Consider the following 20162-nt stretch of genomic DNA (forward strand, 5'->3'; position numbering starts at 1 on the left):
CCGGGCTCTCACCAGCACGGAAACCCAGAGCACTGCTCCTGAAATGCGGCCATGCCAAGCATGCACTGTGCAGCCAAGGACATCCGAGTCTGCAGAGAAAAAGCTCCCAAGCTTTTCTTCTTTCCCTGGATCGGGCAGAGAACACACTGAAGCTAATTTAAAAGGGGCTCTCAGTGTCGGTACAGGGCTCTGCTGGGAGGCCAGCTACCAACCTTTCGGGTATCGGGGAAAAATGATTAACAGATGTGCCTTCCCACAGCCCAATATCTCTCTTTTGAATTGCAAAGTGGCCTCCTGCTCATTTTGAAGTACAATATGTCTAACCTTCCAGGCACAGCTTATTGCTAATTTCTTATGCCACTACGAATCGATGATTTATTTAACAAATTTCCACCCAGCAAATAGCACAACATTTGTTCTACCTGGAGGGTAGTTTCCAAATATCACAGCACAGCCAGGCAGGGCTGCAACAGTTGGCACGAGAACAGTGGTCAAAATGATGAACTGAGCGTCTCACTCCACATAGGGGAAAAAAGTCGTATGAGTAACCCTGCAGAACAAAGTGCTGCATCTTCAGCTGCGATTCTCCTGGGCAGAGGCAATCATCACGAAGCCATCGCGTTTTCAACTGTATTTGTGTCATTTGCATTTATTGACTTGGAGTGTGCTGCCAGATGTTTTCTGTACCAAAACGCTCACAAAGAGCGCGCTCTAATGAGCGACCAGGTCTGAAGGAAAACAAACAGTGACCTTGAGCTTCCATCCAGGCTTTAATTTGGGAAACCAACACCTTAATCTAACTGCGTTTTTCCCACCAAAGGTTGAAAAGTCCTCTTCTTCTGGAAGGGTTAGCGATGCAGAAGGGCACAACTTGCCTTTCTTTTCCGATTCAATTCAGTTGCTGCATTTCGAGATGTCACAGTTGGTAATAAAATGCATTCCCTATATATTCAGAGCTGAAGAAAGAAGCTCCCCCAAAATAAACACAACTGAAGGGATTTTTTTTTGGTTTTTATTTACTTTAGGTTATTAGAGTGACAAGTCTGTGCTGTCCATGTGGTGCAGGAGATGATAAGGCTGCCAGGACAGCGCTCAGACCCCAGTGGGTGCTGCCTTCCCCAGCACAGCAAACACATTCCTCTCCCCCTGAACCTCTCGTGTTTGCTTTGTGGCAGGCAGATACTGGGCAGGCTGAACGCATCGCGGTGTGGTGGCGATTCCTAAATGGTATCTGAAGAACTGGAACATCCTTCCCTGCCCGGGGATTAGAAAGGAGCTAGGCGAGAAGAGAGTCCATCACTGCTGTTTACAGGAGGTTTTTTCTTTATGTCGTATTTTAAATTTATCAAATATTTAGCTTAGGCAAATGCAGTTGAGTCATAATAGGCTTCTCAAACTTGTAGGGAAAAAAGGTTGGTTATTTACTCTCTCCTGTATAAATAACTGGCACAAGAAGTAAGAAAATATATATCCTGCCCTGCTCTTCTCTTGCATTCTCTTCACTCAGCATAAAAGACTTTTTAACAGAATGGATTGGAGGAAGCTTGTGTTGGGAGAGCACAATGAAGCTGTAGTCGAAATCTGGTCCTCTCAGTGGAGCTGCATCAGCACCCTAATGCGCTCGGACACTGCCGCGGCTGGGTGCCCGCTGCTGACTTTGGGAACGCGCTCTCCGTCTTTGTAGTGCGGCTGAAATCACTTTTCAGAGCTTCATTTCTCTGCCCTTGATTCCTCATAAACTTTGTCCCTGATTATGTGAAGAATGTAACAGATGATGCAAGTCAATTTGTTCGTGTCCGCGGTATCAGGCATTCGTTGGTTGATTGTGCTCACGGCACGATTATGCTCCGTATTTATAAAAGAATGACAGCGTAATTAGTCAGTCTCAGGAGATTAAACATACGTTTTTGTTGGCTAAACCTTGTTATACATGAACTTTTTCCCCCGACCTGATTCTGGGTGCTGAGGAGAGGTGGGGGCAGAGGGAGGACGTGGGCTTTGTTCCTGAGGTGTCCAGCGAAGGGGATCCACTGCCCCCCGCGTGGCTGTGCGCTGGGACGCACGCCGTCTTTCCAAAGGCAGAGCTGAGCAGTTGCTGAAAAGCTCCTAGATGGTGACAATTTTCTCTTGCTATTGCTCTCAGGCTGCCTTCAAGCGAGCATCAGCGAGCTCAGCACCCAGAGCTTGGCAGCCCCTGGAGATTCCTTGGGAAGTAACCGGGCCCTGAACCGCGTGGCCCCGAACCGCCGGCTGAGTGCCCGTGTTCAGGAGTCCCTTCTGTTTTGTAACAGACGTTCGCACAATGACACACATCACAGCACAAGCAAAGCTTTCTGTTTATAAAATAGTCGATAACATTTGTGAAGAATTATTTTTTTCCCAAGGACACCTTTCGTTTCAGTCTCCGAGGGAGCTGGGAATAAATTGTTCCTTACCGTCAGCAGCTGACCTCTCTGCTTGTTTGGGATGTGGGCGTCTTCCGAACAAAAAAACACCATTTGCTAAATGAAGCAAAACACCATAATAGGTTTAATGATGTAGATTTATCTCCTAACAGTTGTTTTGAGATCACAACAAATCATTAAAATCATTAACTCTCTGAGCTAAATTAGATTACAGATCTTGGAGAATGTCTGGCCACTGCATTTGCAAAGCAGCGCCTCTCCCTGCCGGCGCGAATCATTAATTCTGCTCAGATTCCTCTGCAAACAATGAACCAATTCAACATATTCCAAGTCAGTTTAAACAAAAAAAGGCAGCGTCTTTTTTTTTTTTCTTGTGCGTGTGCATGTTTTGTTTCTTCTTCCAGCCTACTTCCAGTGCTGGAAAATATTTGCCCAGTATGGCCAGCCCAGAGCGTGGCCCTGGTGGGGAGCAGTGGCTCCGGTCGCATGGATCTGTGCCAAAGGCAGGGGGCTGGGTCCCCCAGCTGGGCAGTGTAATTAGGAGACACTTAAGGCTACAACAAGCCGTGCACACAAGCCCATTAATACCGCACCTATCAGTGGCAGTGTGGCTGCCACCAAGTGTAACTTCAGGCATAAGACAAATGAGCAGGCGGGGAGGTTTGGGGAAGCCCGTGCCTGACACTGATGTGAGCGCTGGTGGCTCAGCACCACCTCTTCCTGCATGAGCCAAACTGGAGCAAAAGAAATCCCACGGTGGATGCTGTCCTGCCTTGACGGGAACGGGAATGGGAACCTCCTTGGTTTCCTTCTTCAGGACCAGTGCCCCTGGGTTGCTGTTTGTAAAGGCTGTGCCGAGACGTGTTGTGTCCTGCAGACACCCGAGAAACATCACTGGGGCTTTCATCCTGTGGTTCCTCTGTCTGTTTATTCAGATTCTCTCTCCTCCCACTTCTGTAATGGATTCGGCTGTAAAGGGAAGGTTTGCACGTCGGGAGGACTGGCTGGGAGCTGGACATCTTTGTGCTTTACTGCGCTCCTAGGAGCTCCGGGGAAATCACTCGGAACATTGGGGCCATGCCAGGCTGGGTTTGTAGAGAATGCAGAGAAAATAAGGTTTTGTCCCAAATAGCTTATCATCTATGTCAAGTATTCTGTGCTTAGCTGCAGTTGTATCCCTGCCCAGCTGGCCCCCTGGGCCAGGGCTGGGAATGACTCTTTTGCCCACAACCTCTGGGGGAAGTGGTGCTTTTAGGGATGGGAGGAGGTACCCAGAGCAGCATCCTGCCCCTTACAGGAACCTTCTTCCCGCAGAGCTGCCTTTCTCCTTCGTCTGGGAGGTTCTTTTGACATCCTGAAGATGGTGTGGGAAGCTGAGCATTCATTTCTGTCCTTCTGGAGCCATTTTTAGTATCTTACCCTTTTTTTCTCACATTTTGAAATTGATTGTTTATCCTCCATACACCTTGATGCTTATTTTCTCCTTTCCAGCCCTCCTCTGAAGCTTCCCTTCCACGCGCTGCCTTGAGATAGTTTAATCTTTGATTCTGCGTAGCCCTTGGCAGGTTTCACCCTGATTGCCACCGTGGTTCACCGCGAAGAGTTTCACACTTATTAGGAAGGGTATAATCTGGGAAATGTGAAAAAAAAAAAAAGAAAAAACAACAAACCAAAGGAAAAAAAAATGTGTGTTCTTTTTAGTGCTGTAGAAGGGGAATTTGCTTACAGGGAAATGGGCCTTCCGAAGTGCTGAGCCCAGGATCAGGCCCTGGGCTGGCGGAGGAGTTTGGTCAGCTCGCTGGGGAGCTGGAGGATTGGGAAACGCCTTGGCTGTGTCCAGGGGCACGGGCTGGAGGAGGATGAAGGAGCAGGTGCAGGAAACGTTACTGAGCCCATGGCACAGAGCAGAGCCCACGTCTCGTGTGAGTGCTCCGTTACCTGGGACCCCACAGGCTGCCCGAGCAGCATGGCCCCACGGCAGGGGGGCTGTGCGTGTCTCTTTGTTTCACATTAGAGCCAAATGCCAAAATACCAGGAGCACGTTGCCTCCAGCATTTTTTTGGAGTTAGAGGGGGAGCCTTCTAGCTCTTGACATCTTGGCAGGGGTTCTCAGAGCCCATATGTCAGATCCAGAGAAACAGTTCACATTAATTTTAAATGGAAATCTTAGACCTTTGCTAGGCAACTACAGCTCTCATTGCAATTCTACACACAATTTACTCCAAATAGGCTTGACAATAGCACACCAAATTCTGAGTGCTTCAGCAAAACAGCATCACACCCTTTTGAGCGAACATCCATCCTCATTTTATTTGTTTTGTGGCAATTAAAATAAGCATGAAATGTGCTTGGGCATGCTCTTGGTCTCATGCCCATTTTGAATATTAACTCCAAGCCTTCATTGCTATTATTTAGTAATAATGTTTATTACTGGTAGGGCTGTAGTACCTGGGGGCCAATCTTTTCATTATTCAGTATAAGCACACATCAGAAGTAGCTCTTCCCTCGAAGCGTTACTGCTGAAATTGAAGGCTACCACAGGCTACTAGATAGCTTAAACATGGAAATGTCATCTATAAAACAGCCCAGCCCCTGTACGTCAGTCCTTCCCATTTTACATCAGTGTAAGAAAACCTTAGCTCCGTGTGTCAGGCTCTTGGTTTTGTTTCCCTCTTACCCTGGTTTCCATTACGTTTGATAGGAAACCACGGCACTATTTTTCCTCTTAGTTTCTAGCGATGTTTGTTTTTTTTTTGTTCAGTCCTGGAGAGAGGTTAGAAAAAACGAAGGGGCAGCAGGGTTTGGAAATCTGGGCTGCCTGCAGTACATCTGGCTGCCGTGCCAGCTCCCCTTCCTCTCCTCCAGGATGTGAGGAGGCTGCCAGCCGATGCAATAACTTCTTCAGAACCAGGTGCCTGCTGCTCTGCTGCCTGCCTTCTGCCCAGACTCTTCCTCCCACATTTCAGGAGGCTGCTACTGCGCACATACAGTAGTTGACTAATTACAAAGCAAATATATATGGCTGTTCAGTTGCCAAAGCACAGGGAATTGTCCGCTGGCAGGTTCAGCAAAATCTGGTTTCAGCTGGCTTGGGTGGGTGATGGATGGATGGATGGATGGATGGATGGATGGATGGATGGATGGATGGATGGATGGATGGATGGATGGATGGATTTGGGGTGCAGACAAGAGGATTTTGTATCTGCATCAGTTGTAGGAAACACCTCATGCTTAAGCTGTCCTTTAAAAGCCGCAGTGACTCTCCCGAGTGCAGTGGCCCCGTGCTCCTGTGCCCGCTGTCTGTGCTGCCAGTTCGCGTGTAATCAGGAGGCTGAAAATGAGCAGGAAAACTGGGCCAGAGGGGACGCAGAGAGGAAATATGCAGGAGCCCAGCGAAAAGGAGGAAAATGTGGTGCTGAGAGATGCCCTCAGAGGGGGGCAATCAGCAGAAATGCTTTCTCTTTTTTTAAAGCCAAGACATTAACGCTTTTAGAAAGTGGAAAGTAGCCATTACTTTAATACATGGGCGCTTGCTGTGGACTCAGATAGCCCTGCTAAATTTGGCGATACGGCAGGGCTATTCAGAGCAGCTTAACTTTTACAGGCTCCGTTTGAAATTCTGGGTTTTTAAGCGTGTGTTAAAATTCCCTTTTGCTTCACTGAGGCCAGATATCGCTGTCTGCTTTTATCTCTCTTACAGAATTTTAGCATAAAGGTTCGAGACAATTGTGAAGTCATCTACTGAGTTACTTGCTCGCATTTTCCATACAGCACAGGATCCTGTAATGGGAATGTGGCGTGGGACTTATTTTTAAGCAATGGAGACGTTTTCTATCCCTTGAGATGCATTTTTGCAATTCCATATTTACTGCCGGTGATTTTTGTTCCATATTCATCCTGCTTCCCTAGTGGTTTGCACTGGTCTTGCAGAAACGTGGCATGCTTAACGTGTTTTGAAATGGCATGAGCGAGATCCGATGAGACACGCTGAAGAAAGAATGCCACTTAGCTTCTATTTCCATTTCCCTTTTTTCCACTGGCAAAGCTTTAAAGCCTTCGACCATGCAAAGTAATTATTTAGGAATTCTCCTTTGTATTTGTTTTCAGACTGGCATGTTCCCACGTCACCTAATGAGGGTGCTGTTGCCCAAACAAGGTATAAATATTTCCTTATTTAATTTGACCTTTAGTGGTAAATCCACGTCTTTGCGCCTGTGTAAGAAGGTGAGATAAGGTCGTATCTCACCCAAAGTCAAACCTACCAGAGCAGAGAGGAGTAGGGGGACTAGAAGAGAACAGCACACGTGGTAAGGGGGCAGAACCGGCACGAAACACCTCTGCTCTGATTTGGGTTCTGATTTTCCCCTGCTCTTTGCAGCTGTTTGACCTCAGCTGCGTGGTCTGGTGGGGGCAGGCTGGGCTTTCACCCAGCGAGCACCCCGGGGTGCAGCACGAGCAGCAGCAGCGCCGGCGCTTTGGGGCCAAGGAACCACATCTGCCCAGGAGGCCGGCCAGTTACTGTAATACGTAAGCAAGGCAGGTTATCTTTCTCAGTTACCTTGAGTCATGAATTGGCATGAAACAAAGCTTACTGGAAAATGCAGATTTTCTGCCATTTCTGAAAATTAACTCCCCTAATTAACTTACACATATAAATGCACTTAGAATGAAGACATTAAGTTGATTATCTAGAAAATTGCTACCTTGGTAGACTCCCTAATGCCACCTCTAAATATGCCAAGAATTAAATTGCTCTTGTGGCATTGTTATGTCACTGCAGTTGAATGCTCGCTGATGGAAGACACCACTTCCCTTTTTGGCTAAATTTAACCTTTAATTTCGGAGAGTGGCAACAACAGAGCCCACTAGTTGGCTGGCTCTAACTTTTCAGAGAAAGACTCTCTCTTGGAAAATCTCTTCCCATGCTGTGCTTTTAGTTCTTTATTTTTATAAATCAGCACAATTCAGCAGTGCTGGCAAACAAGGTAGGTATTTTGGAGATCAGATTTAGCTGCTTGTGTCGCACAGGTATGTTTGAAGTTGTAACTTGGAGCAGCTCTTCACTGCTCAATGAGATATTGAAAACGTGGCTGAGCAAGAGGGTGACAGCATGCAGGAGAGGCTTCAAGAGCAAACCCTGGCTGCCTCTGCAGTGGAGGAACTCTTGTGTTCCTCCAGTGTGCATTCCTTGCTGGTGCCCTTGTATTAAAATGAAAACATTTTAAAAAATAAACAGATCATCTGAGCCAAAAGGCCCAGGCAAGAGCAGCTAAGGAATTGCTCCCTGCAGAGCCAGTGCTGTGCCATTTCTTGACCTTGACCACATCATATTTCCAGTGTTGGCAGGCAGCGACCTGTGGCCGTGGTTACAGACACGGCCTTTTAGCATCGGTACAGAGCAAGGGCCAAATTTCCCTCTCAGCCATTCACAAAGAACAACCATCCTTTGGCTTCATACTGGAATTCCTTTGCAGAGCAGCAGCAGTAGAGGGATGCCAGCAGTGACAGCTCCAAACTCCCCTGGAGACTTCCCTTGGTCTCAGAGGACCCTGATGGTTCCTTCTGCATCTTGGGGGCAATCGTGTGAGTGTGTGAGCTGCAGGGAGCCGAGCAGAGCCCGGTCCTGATGGCACAGCACAGCTCTCTAACTCCACGACTGATTTCCTTCAGTGCTTCCCTTCAGTGCTGCTCCGTGCCCGATTTCTGTAGCTGTGTTCCTTTCTTTGAAGAAAGAAAACCGTCCGCTCTTTCTTCAAAATACAAAAAGAACTTGTTCAAATGCTTTTAAGTTGTGTTCCGTGTGAGATCGCATTGAGTGTAGCACATTGTGATGTCGAGGACCCTGAGACTGAGAAATTTCAGGAATATGCCACTTGTAGTAGCCTGCTTTTGGATTTTGCTTGACAGTGAAGAAGCTGCGTGACACTGCCTGGATTGGTGGCCTTGAAAACCAAACACTCTCTCTGCCCCAGATATTCATGATTTTCAGTTTGGAATAAGAGTTATTCAGAGTGCGTAGTGTGCTGATATGCTGCCAGCTTCAGATGGTAAAAGCAAATATGTAGCTTTACGCGGCTAGAATTTTGTAAGAAGAAAAGCTTTATACTGTGCAGCATGGACCGAAGGAAAAACAGCCAAAAATTTATGCTTAAACCTCCTGGTTACGCTTTGCAAATGATACTAAAAGGCCAGAGCTGAACAGAACTGAATTAAACAGAAGGCCAGATTTAGACTTTAATTTCCATAAACCTGATCTGTGATTATTGGAAAAGTGGGGAGAGGAAGAGAGGGCTACAGGACAGGTCCACTTCTGATCCTTTTAAAATAAAGGCTTGACTAACGGCACAGCTTCCTTGGACTTTAATGGATACAGGGACCACAAACTGCTTACAGGGGAGCTTTAACTCCATTTAGCTTCCACTGGAGAACGTCTGTCTGTCCTCACGGAAAAAAAAAAAAATAAAAAAAAAGAAAGAAAAAAAAGAATTCCAGACATATCTGATTCCTAAGCCAGAGCTGTCATCACATAAAATGTCATCATTTGGTTCCAGTACAAAATAGATGAGTTCTCCTAATTTATTGGATACTCAAGCCTGTATTAATTGCTATCTGTAAAGAATTACAGTATTTCAAACCATCCATTAGCAAACTTCAAGATGTTTTATTATTATTATTATTTGGCAATTAGCTGCTGCAATTATCTTGCTAAATACTGTTTAAATGGGTTCACTGCAGTCCTAGGTTTTGTGCTTTCTGCGTGTTGGGGTAGTCAAAAGGAAAGATCCTTCACAAAACCTCTTCTTGATTCTCATGTTGGCAGCTGCCCCGTGGTCAGAGGAGGGCAACCTCCCTCCTCCCAGCCCTGGGCTGCTTTGCTTGGTGCAACTCACACCGAGAGCAAGGGGGCCGTGTTCAGGGCTGCTCTGCCTTCCAGAGGCAGGGTCAGGACCACGCATTGCTGACAGTGTTGATAGCAAAGCCTGCAGCCACTGGGTTCACCAGGCTTTAGGGGTAAATCCGTGCAGCCATCTCAGGGCATCGCTCTCCGCCAGGCAGGAGCTCCATCGAGACAGTGTCAGAGAGGGGACAGCTTCGGGCACCAGTGGCACGACCGAGGTGTTTCTCTCTCGGGTAAGATGAAGGTGTCTGACTGCACGTAGCTGCTGATTTCAAGCTCCTGTCACTTGCTGTTTTCTTTATTTTTTTTTTTCCATTTAGTAGGAGCCCAGTTCCTATGTTACTGCTGGTGCAAAACACCTTTGTGTGCAACTCATTAGGAGAAGATCTTCTCTCAAAGTATCCCTAATCTGTACAGACAAGTCAGAGAAGGAAAGCATTATCCTCTTACTACCCTCTTCTTACTGGAAAACAGAAAGATAAGTGGCATGGCCAATTCTACTGGTGAGCTGCAATGTTTGTGAGATCTCTGCCTGAGAAACCACTGCACCAAGGTCTGCCTGGCCAGTGCCCTCTGTGTGCATTTTCAGATGGCCCTAAATGCAGCCAGCAGGAACAAGTCCCTCTCCCAGCAGCAGACGGTGGTGATCCACAGCCCCTAAACTCGCTGCTGGTGCTTCGTGTGCCTCGGCAGCTTCTGCTTCCCTCTGATCACTTCCCCTTTTTGTGCCAAGAGAACAAGTCTCCTCGTACACATCCATGCCATCAGGTGCAGGGGGCACAGAAGTGCTGGCATGCGATCAAACCAGAATTCAGTCTTTTAAATCTGCCTTCTTTAATGCCAAGAAACCAAAAATGGACTTCCGTTGCTTGAGATGTTGAGTCGTAGCAGTACTGCTTTAGTACTTGAATTTTAAGCCCTTGATTTTTTATTTATTTTTTGTCCTTCTGTTGAGTCTGAGACATAGTAAGTTGTTATTTGTCTGGGTATCAGAAGCCTGGTTAAATACTATCAGTTGCCTTAGGGCTATGGAATATTTCATCACAGACAGATAAGACCCAATGTCACAGTTCTCAGAAATGTCAGAAAATTAATTATGGACTCTTGCCAGCCCCTTTACTCTCCTCCCCATTCTGCTTAATGTCACGTTTAGAGACTTAATTTAGGAAACTATCTCATTAGCTCCAGCAGACCAGTAAGAAAAACATTTCTCAGTAGACGTATAGGGTTCTGCCCAGTTCATTGTTTGCTGAGTGCAAAACAGGAGGATACACAGAGAGAGCAAAGCTGATATGGTTCCAGACCTAAGCTTGGGCTTGGTGTCTTTCTGCAGTCTCAGTGAGATCAGGCTGTATGTCCTAGACCCACAGTCCTTTTAAAGTATATTATGAAACATTCAGTTCATAATTTGCTAACCTCTTCAGATCATGCAAAATTCATCAATAAGGCTGACTCTGATGGCTTTATCTAAGACATCCCTGTTCTTGACCCTAACCTTGATAAGAGAAGTGCTCTGACTGCCTCCCCAAACCTGAGAAAAAAGAAGTCTTTGACCACAGTTCCATCAATGTGTAGTTTTCCCAGAGATTTTGCATGTTGGTAGTTTGTACCCAGCCCGAGCAGGAATTGCTGGTGAAAAGGGAAGGGAAAGCTATCCATCCCTTTTTCTTTCCTCAGCTTGACAAAGACACGCTCTCACCTAAACACATGGAGCCCCAACTATTTTTTTTTTCTTGATTGGATGGATTTCTGACTCACTCCTGTTAATACAGCCCCAAGTGCTGCAGCACATCTGCCTGCTCTCCATATTTTCAATCCTCCCTGATACTCGTTTTTTATCACTAAATATTCTGCTATCAAGACTACACGCACTTGATCTCACTCCAGGATTTAAGAGGGCTGGTACACAGAGTTCCTTTGTATGAGATGAGACACTTAACCTTTCCAAAGAGAAGAGCTGTTTTTAATCATTACTTCTGATTTGCACATACAGAGCATGAAGCCTAAAATCTATAAACATTTCAGGCTTTTTGTGGAGTGTCTTTTCCTCTCAAGCACTGCATTTACAAGCCATTTGTTTCCATTCAAAGTTTGAAACTGTGATTTTGCTGCAGCCCTTCAGCAGCTGAACTGCACCAACAGAAGTGCTCAATCCATCATTAGAGCTGTGAAACATGCCTCAAAATAAATAAATAATGGCAAAACCATTCAGTTTGGATGGGATGCATGGCGAGGGGGGGGGAAGGGTGAGCAATTTGCTTAATGGATTTTATTGATTTAAAGATTAAAATACTCAGAGGGTTAGATACAGCGAGACCCTATTTTTCTACTGGAAAATCACAATCACTTACAGTGTCTTTGTGTAAATTCAAAAATTAAATGGAGCTAAATCTATGGCACTGTCAGCTGAAAATTGGTAGGTCCTTGAGGGATGGTGGAGCGGGGGGGGATTGTTCCGCGCTGAGCAGTTTATGGACTCCGCTATGTATTAGTGTCCTTATGTTCCCTGTCAACTGTGGTCTAGGTGGATTTTGAAAAACTGTCATCAGATTTCCCTCTGCAGGATGTGTTCTGGTTGCTGTAACTTCTCTAAAGCCCTGTTTTCATCCGTGCTCTGGCCTTTTTGCCCAGCCTCTGACCGGTCTCTCCTGGCCGTGAAGGAGAGGGGTAACCCGGGGGGCTCCCAGTGGTGGGTGCTCTCCAGCCCTGCCTTGCTTTGGTGCAATTTAGCAGTGTGGAAGGGATGAGCTCAGATTAGAGCAGCATTTAAGTGGCTTTAATTTGCTGCAGCGGCTGGTGTATCTTGACAATGCACTTTGCATTTAAACTGTCTTTTTGCGCAGTGTTAGTGCTTGTGTGTGCCAAGTAGGAGCTGGTGGACTTTACAAGTCGGTGCCTAATTACTGGTAAATGCCTAAAAACTCCATTTCATATGCACGCTGAACAGTTCCCTGAAAGAATTACAGTTTAGAATATTCTTCTAAGGCTCTTGCAAGTTGAGAGCCTAGTCCCAAACCTGCTGTACTCAGACCATGGGAAACACCTTGCAACCCAGCTTTCCAAGAACTTCTTTCAGTGCCTCGTTTCTGAGGGTTCACAAGAATACTTGTGCTGCGATCTCCCCGGAGATGAAGATCAGATCCTCTGAAGAGCTCAGGTTTCCTCTTGTGATACCAAAATAGAATTTTTCAAAGGCAAAAGCATCCAACTGAAAATCACCATCCGAGGTAGGCTGGAAATCTAAGCCTAACTGCAGGCACTGAGTGTTTTGATGCAATTGCCTGAGCAATTCCTCCTCGTTTCAGAGGAGGTGGTGGGAGGACTGAAAATTGCACTCTATACGGGCACCCAAATTTAGCTGTCACATCTAATATTTGTAGATCAGACCCTTCTGTGCTTCTTTTTTTCTTCTGGAAAATGGGGATAATTATGCTAGCTCTGTGACATTTGTGTCTGAAAAGCGGCGCACATGTGTAAAATGTAGAGAAGGGTGATTATGTAGCTTATTTACACAGGAGAGGATTCCCAAAAGAGAAAAAAAAAAAACATGAATATGTTGCCTGGAATTCTAATAAGCTGATTTTGCTTATTACATTCCAACTGAATATTAGTAACGAGATGAGATTCAGCGATAAATATACTCTGCTTGAAAAAGTTAGGAATCCAAGGTACCAAAGCAATCAGTTTCTTTTTTTTTTTCAGAGCTCTTTGTGCCAGTGCTGCCTTCTGACTTCATGCTAGATCACACAGCTCCCTTCCTCTGCCCTGCAGACAATGTGATCTGGAAGAAACAATGCAGACAATAAATTAGAGGGAGAGCTGCATCTGTCTTCTTAATGATGTTGTATTCTCTGTGTGGTCATCAAAAGCTCCCACCACCTGTTCCCACCTGTTTTGTCCTATCCTTTTTGTAACCGGCACATCCACCTTCCCAACCTTACAGTCAGTCCGGCTACAGTGGATGATAAATCACAGTAATATTGTTTTTAAATGAGAATTTTCTTAGTATTTCAGTGGACAGGTTGATCCCACTTCTGTTGCTCGATAATACCCCGAATATTGTAAAGTGAGTGAATGCTGGAGGAACACATCAGTGACATGGTTGTGCTGGATGACAGCACAGCCCTGCTTGGGAAACCTCTACAGTCTTCATCAGGGAGGATCTGCAGTAATTACTTCATTTGAATGCTGGAATAGGGATAACAGACTGATAGCTCTTGAAAACCAGCCTGACTATTCACAGACCTGATGTAGGCACTGGCAGTGCAGAACCCTGCTTGGTATCTTTTCTGTGTACACCACTGAGCAGTTACGAGAGAGCTGTAATTAAGGAGTAAGTCCTCGTTGTCCCTGCATAAGCCTTGCCTTCTCAGCTGACACTCCCAAACAGGTGGCCAGGAGTGTGAATGAGGACGGCAGTGACTTTCGGTGCACGGTCATCCAGAAAAATCTTGTTGCTTGAGGAGTCCTAAAGAACTCTCAAGAGTCAGACCAGTTGTTTTGTACTTACTCTTGCCCTTTTTTTCCTGGGATTGTCATGCATTTTTGCCATATTGCAATGTTACGCAAGGAGACTTCATTTGGCTGTGGGGATTACAACTTTATATTTAAGTCAGGGGCAACTCTATCACTTTCTCCTGTTAAGAGGAAAAGAGAAAAAGAGTTTTTAAAAGGCTCTTGTGAGATCCTGCAGTTGGCCTGCAGATCCTGGAGCCAGCAGGGTTCAAGTAAGTTGGTCTGATGGCTGCTGAATATCCCAGAGAACATTTTTTTTGAGGAGCTGGAACAGATGATGCAGGCATTAAGAGTGGTTTTATTGCTTTTGAATTGTAGCCAGCAAGCATATAGCCAGCACTTTACCCACATATTTTGCATTCAGATAAATTTTCATTTTTGCATTTATCTTCAGTGGGAGATTTACAGATTTAAACCTGCATCTCCAAAGGGGCTTGCATGGCTTTTAAAATGGAGGCACTTTAAGCTGGTGTTCATGAAAGATGAATTTTAGGATCTGTCTTTGCTTCAGACTTAGCCAATTTGTTCCCCTCTATGTACTAAGCTGTGAAATTCATATCTTTAAACTCCCAAAGTCTGAACTGTGTAGCTGAGAAGTGTCACCTGCTGGGTGAGAATTTGTCCCAAACCTTTCAGGGGAAGGAAGAGGAAGGGTGTACCCACAGCTCCAGTTGGGTTCACAGCTCATCTAAGCATTGCTCAAGTGCAAACACAGCTCATTTGCCTAAGTAAATATATGGGAACCCACTATGCATCATACAGATCCAGCTACCATAGTAGTTTGTGCTAATCGCTGCTGTATGGTGCTGCTTGAATCCAATTACCTGGATTTCAATATGACCAGGCCACAGAAAATGCACTTTGCATGGCTCTGCCCCTCATGCAGCTCCGTGCATCGCTGTGAGATGAGAGCGAAGCGAATGTCAGCTGCTGCTAAACCAACATGGCAGAAGCGTACGCTTATTTGCACAGAGGTAAATGATTTCACAAAATCCACAGCAGCGGGGGCTGGCCTTGTCTCTAGTGCCATGTGCAAAGATTAAGCCTTGATAAGCTGTGGGACTTCCATTCTCAAAGCAGGTTCATTACTGGCAATGAGTTCCCACTGAAGTACTGCAACACCACATAAGGAGAGGAAATGAAACATCTTAATACAGAAGACATAAATGACAGTCTCCTGTAACCTGATTAAGAAACAAGAGAGGCTTAATTCAGCTGCACCAGGTTATAAATAGGTCCGGGACTACGCCCCAGACAACCATTCAGGCGTGAAGACATTTCAGATCAAAACCTCTGGGTCTTCTGAGACACATGTACTGAAACAATGATTACTGAATCCTCCAGATGTCTTTCTCATACTTTTTAATGTACCTCCTCTACTTTTCTTTTACTAAACCAGATATGTACTTAAACGTCTAATTTACATAATGCATTAAATATTTAAGATTTACTCCAAGGGCCTTTTGTTTTCCCAGCCAAAAAATCTAAGAAATGATTGTTTTACCTCCACAACATTGAATACAGAAGATCATTTCAAGTGATCTGTTGCGCACAACCTTGCAATTATGTGAGAACTCAAACAATGCGTGTGGGGAAAAGGACCAGACTGGGCAGTTTTAGCTTATTTTATTTATACTTGACTAGAACAGCTGAAATCAGTGGGGTAACTATTTTGTTCAGCAGATGTCAGCCGGAAGAACCTGCCTTGTTTCCACTTTTGCACAGTTCATTATATTATGATCTACATTTGCATCTTATTAGTAATTCATAATTTGCTGGAGGTGGTGCAGTGTAACTGGCAGCACTGAGACTAAATTGCAGTGGAGACAGGAGCCCGATGTCTGCAGAGCAGTCTTGCAGGTGTCACAAAATTCCCTCAGTCTTGCTTCCAAATGAAAATCCATTTCCAAACAGGAAAATATTTTGAAGCCATCCCTCTTTTGGGTCTGGCCCAGCGTATCTACTTCCATCTGGGCATAAGAAGTGCAAAAGTCACACGCATATGCAAAACAAAATAGAAGTCAGTCTCATAAATACGTGTGGGGTTTGGTTTGAATTTGGAGCAGTATTTCAGGGCAGTTATCAAATAAATTAACGTTGCCAAGACATTTCTAACTTATCTGTCTCTCTGTACAATTTCTCTTCGCAACTCCATGTTTCTCTCCATCTCCCTTTTGCATTCCTATAAGGTAACTTGTACAAAAACAGCCTTCCCCCCTCATACAGAGAAGGCACTTCTCCTGGCCTTGATTTTTTGCCCAAATCTTGCACTCTGAGCTTCTCCTCAGACCAGAGGTCCTGGTGATACAAAGGTATTTCCGGGGAGCTGCTGCAGTACACGTCCTTAATTAAAATGGAAAAAGCCATCACAAAAGTGGAGCAGAAGGGGTTAGTGAGGGAGGGAGGATGGAGAAATATGTCAAGGCTCTTTCGAAACAGCTACCCAGGGCCCAGCAGAAAACGCGGCTGCCTAGATGATGTTTGGGGTTGGAAAGTGAGGCTAATTCAGTGTAATGAGAGGTGAACGGTACTCAAGACGCTTCCCCTGCCACAGGAGACCCCTTACAAACGATTTTGCTCCTTCAGTCATTAATTTTTTATGAAGTTTAATAGGCCTGCAGCCTAGAGACCTGCCTGGGTGTTGATTAGCTTCATATTTTCTCTCATTAATGTAGAATCTGATTAGCCCTTGTTACAAGCATTTCATCTGATTTGGCAAACGGCATTGTTCTGATATTAGTTTACCGGATTAGACAAGTTTACTTGGTCTGAGGAAATAAAGCCTTTGCCCGCTCAGTGCTCCCACTGCCTCCCTCAGAGGGACCTGGCGGCCAAAGGCCTCTGTGAAGTCCATGGTGGTTATGAGGGGCTGGAGCCGGCACCCAGCGAGCAGCCGGCACTGCCCCTGCTCCCCTCACGTTCCCCACGGCCACTTGGTGTCTGTGGGGACAGTTTGTGGTGTTCAGCCCTCAGCCAGGGCTCGCTGCGGCCTGGTCCGTGACAGTCAGCGCCTGGCGCCCTCTTTTCCTTCACCTGCCCTTGTGGCAGCTCCATGTTCCCCGTCATGGCCCAAACCCGCTGCCACTGCGCCCACAGCTCGGCCTGGGCCGGGACATGGCGGTGAGGAACCGCCTGTGGAGCTTCTGCTCCTCTGGGCTGCCCTCTGGCTGTTCTTCAAGCAAACAAACCTCAGCTTGGTGGCTTTAAGCTTTCTGACCTTAAAATTCACAGTTCCCTGTTTCTCGATGCTCCGTGATAGAGACGCGCAAGGAGCACGGTCTTTAAATCCATTTAAAACTGCTATTAAATGGAAATAAAAATAGTGTTGGTACAGAGCGAATGCTTAAGGGCAGCAGAGGCTCGCTGCATAATAAGCTGGGACAACAGCTCGGCAGCCGCGCTCTCGACGCGCCAGCCACAGCTCGCGGACTTGTTGGCAGTGCGATTACTTTGCCGTGCAGCTGCCTGGGTTTGGTTCAAAGGGACACCGGGCCTGGTGGCAGGGCCTGGCACCCGTCCCCAGCCGTCCCCAAAGCAGGACGTCTCCTTTCGGAGGGGTGTGGGAGATTCCGAGCACCGAGTGAGCCCTCGGCAGCAAGCACGGTGTGCTGTGATGGTGAAGGAGGCATTTCTCTTTCCAGGGCTGTCAGGAGGATTTGGTGCAGCGAGCACAGGATATGCCAGCTCTTCAGGGGTGTTTAAAAATATTTACTTAGACCCGACTTTGACATTTTTCTAAAAATTTCCCGAACTTTTGTTATGTAGGGCAGAACTGAAGCTGGACAATCACCCTTCAGGGAAATAGATGGGGCCATTATGGTTTTTTTCTGCCCTGCTGAGGGAGGAGGACGGCTGTGGCAAGATGTACAAAAGAGGAGATTCGCTCTGAGGCATGGCTTTTTGCTCTAGCCCTGCTTTTGTGCTCCCTTTGTGAAAAGTAAAAGAAGTTTTATGAATGACCTGAGCACTTCCAGCTAATGGCTAGCGCTGAAAAACACCCATTGATAATCCCAGGTGAATAATATCTCAGCAGACTAAGGGAGTCTTTTACCTGTCTGACACTATTATAGATGTCGTTAGTTAACAAGGATAGTCAGGGGTTTCAGAGCAGGCATTAAGTGAGATTGCCTGGGTCATTATTAATTATGCAGATTCTCCATCTTCTTCTGTCAGAACACAGGAGTTAAATAAACACAAATGGATCAAACTGCTGTGCAATAGAAACTTTATGTTAATATAGCAAAATGCACGGCAGGAGGTGGCAGTTCCATTAATCTCTGGTGGATGGAAGTGTGCAGGGACTTAAAGAAACATTTGTTTCTGTTCACCAGGTAGTGAAACAGGGAGCATTATTTATAGTGCCCCAGCAGCCCGTGTCCCAATGTGCTGGGCACAGCATATACCTGTCTTAAAGGATGGTGCCTGGCCTGAAGAGACTGCACTCTAATTTGACAAATAATTCGAGAGAAGTGATGTCAGGGGGATAAGAGACCTTGTATCACACAGCAGGGCGATAGCAAACAATCCTAGTGCTTTTGTTTAGAAACTGGAGTTCAGATAGCCGACCTCATTTCACACTGAACACCAGTTTTCCAGAAATTAAAAAGCACTCAGTGAGAGGGAGCCTTGTGCTCAAGCTCCTGCTCAGCCAGGTTTGCTGCAAGGGTGTAAGCTTCAGGTGTTTTATCCAACAAAGCACCTTAATCACTAAGTCTCAGGCTTTTTGGAATAAGGCTGTTTCTGCCTGACTTGCAATTCAACCCAGTTGTAAGAAAGAAGAAGGTCAACGGTTTTCTGATGGCTAATTGCTCAGTACATAGCACAGAATGAAAGGGAAGATGAAAAAGCAAATCAGATGGCAGCAGCAGTGGCTTCCCAAGCAGTTCTTGCCAAATGGAGGAGAGAGAAACAAAGAGACTGGGCACTATTTACTTAACACTGTGGCTGCTGTCTCTGCATAGGAGGCTGAGCCTTATAGAAGTCACTGAGCGATGCCCTACCCTATTTATCTATTTCAGCTTGTGGCAACACACGCTTTGCCTCTGCTGCCAAGCAAGCTGGGTGTCAAATCAGTACAGATGTGCGTAATTCAAGCTGGCACAGAAAGTGATGGGTTTTGCATTGGACATGTTTATTTTCTTCTTGCAAGGCTTAAGCATGTCATTTGCTGTCACACATGCCCTTGTGAAATCTTGGCAAGAAATCAATTTGATTTTCAATGTCAAGCAGCTTTCTTTAATGTCTCTAGATAAGGTTTGTGTGTATTTTGTTCTGGAGGAGTTATGTATGTACCACCTGGGGTCAACAGCAGAGAGCTCCCTGTGAAATAGTCATGCACAGAAGTTCAATAAAATCTCTGCAGAGCTGTTGTTTCTTTTCCATCTCTTCCAGAACTGGGCATTCTCACTCCCATTTTCCACAACCACGTGAAGGACATGACATAACACGGAACACTGGTGCCCAGCAGGTATCAGGCACCACAAGGTAGTCTCAAGGGTCTGATTTCTTGAGACACAAAGAAGAGTGAAAGATCAGACAGGATCCTTTCACTTCTAAGGGACAATAAATAGCTAAGTGTGATACGTTTATGGCTTTTGTCACTGTTAGTGCTGTGAATATACAAAACAGTGCTGTAGTAGTGTGTGTGCAACACCCACAATAAAGTGCTGAGATGCTCACGCAGAGCACCAAAACGCACGTATGTGAAGTGACCAAAGCAAACGAAAAGCACCCGTGTGGAAGCAGATATGCCTGAACCACGTTTATAATGTCATCTGGCTGTCAGTTGTACGGAAGTTGTCAGACTGTATGACAACATGCAAGAGGCTCCCAAAATAGAAGGGCTCTATATTCCAACATCATCACAGCAAACGTGGGTTTACAAATGCCTCTGTTTACATCAGCTGCGTCTCGTCAAAGGACTTTAACCCCCGCTCAGCCCTTGTGGAGCTGTGTGATCCCGTTAGATCTCACAAGCTGAGCGGTGTCAGGGGAGGTGACTATTTGCATTGAAGATCTCCGAGGTACGCTGTCGTAATTCTTACCATTCAGAAAATGACTCCCCTCTGAGCTGGTGCTTTATTCTGTTCAAAGAGATACTTGGTCTTTTGATGCAGACAAACAGCTAAGATGGGCGTCCCAGGAATTCATGCAAGCAGTGGCTTCTGGCTGTTTTGGAAGCCAGTTCTGCTGTCCTGAATAGTCTCTAATATGAACAATTATACACTGCTTCCTTCCAAGATGTATAGTAACTTGCCTTGTGTGCTTGTTTCCTTTTACTTATGCTGGCGCCGTGATTGCGCTTGTTCTATTACTTTCTCCCTGATGGGTGAAGTAATTCCTCT

General features: G+C 45.8%; 2 long non-coding RNA genes across 4 annotated transcripts in view; both read left to right on the top strand.

Annotated features, from left to right (window-relative positions):
• LOC137844133 (uncharacterized) overlaps positions 1 to 1919 on the top strand; it is a 39495-nt gene extending 37576 nt beyond the window's left edge. The window contains exon 2 of the long non-coding RNA XR_011089835.1: positions 1176 to 1919. This is a non-coding gene — a long non-coding RNA (uncharacterized lncRNA). The remainder of the gene's footprint in view (positions 1 to 1175) is intronic.
• LOC137844039 (uncharacterized) overlaps positions 1 to 20162 on the top strand; it is a 162827-nt gene that overhangs the window by 107852 nt on the left and 34813 nt on the right. The window lies entirely within an intron of this gene.

Source organism: Anas acuta, chromosome 24 (assembly GCF_963932015.1).
Source record: "Anas acuta chromosome 24, bAnaAcu1.1, whole genome shotgun sequence".
Taxonomy (NCBI): Eukaryota; Metazoa; Chordata; class Aves; order Anseriformes; family Anatidae; genus Anas; species Anas acuta.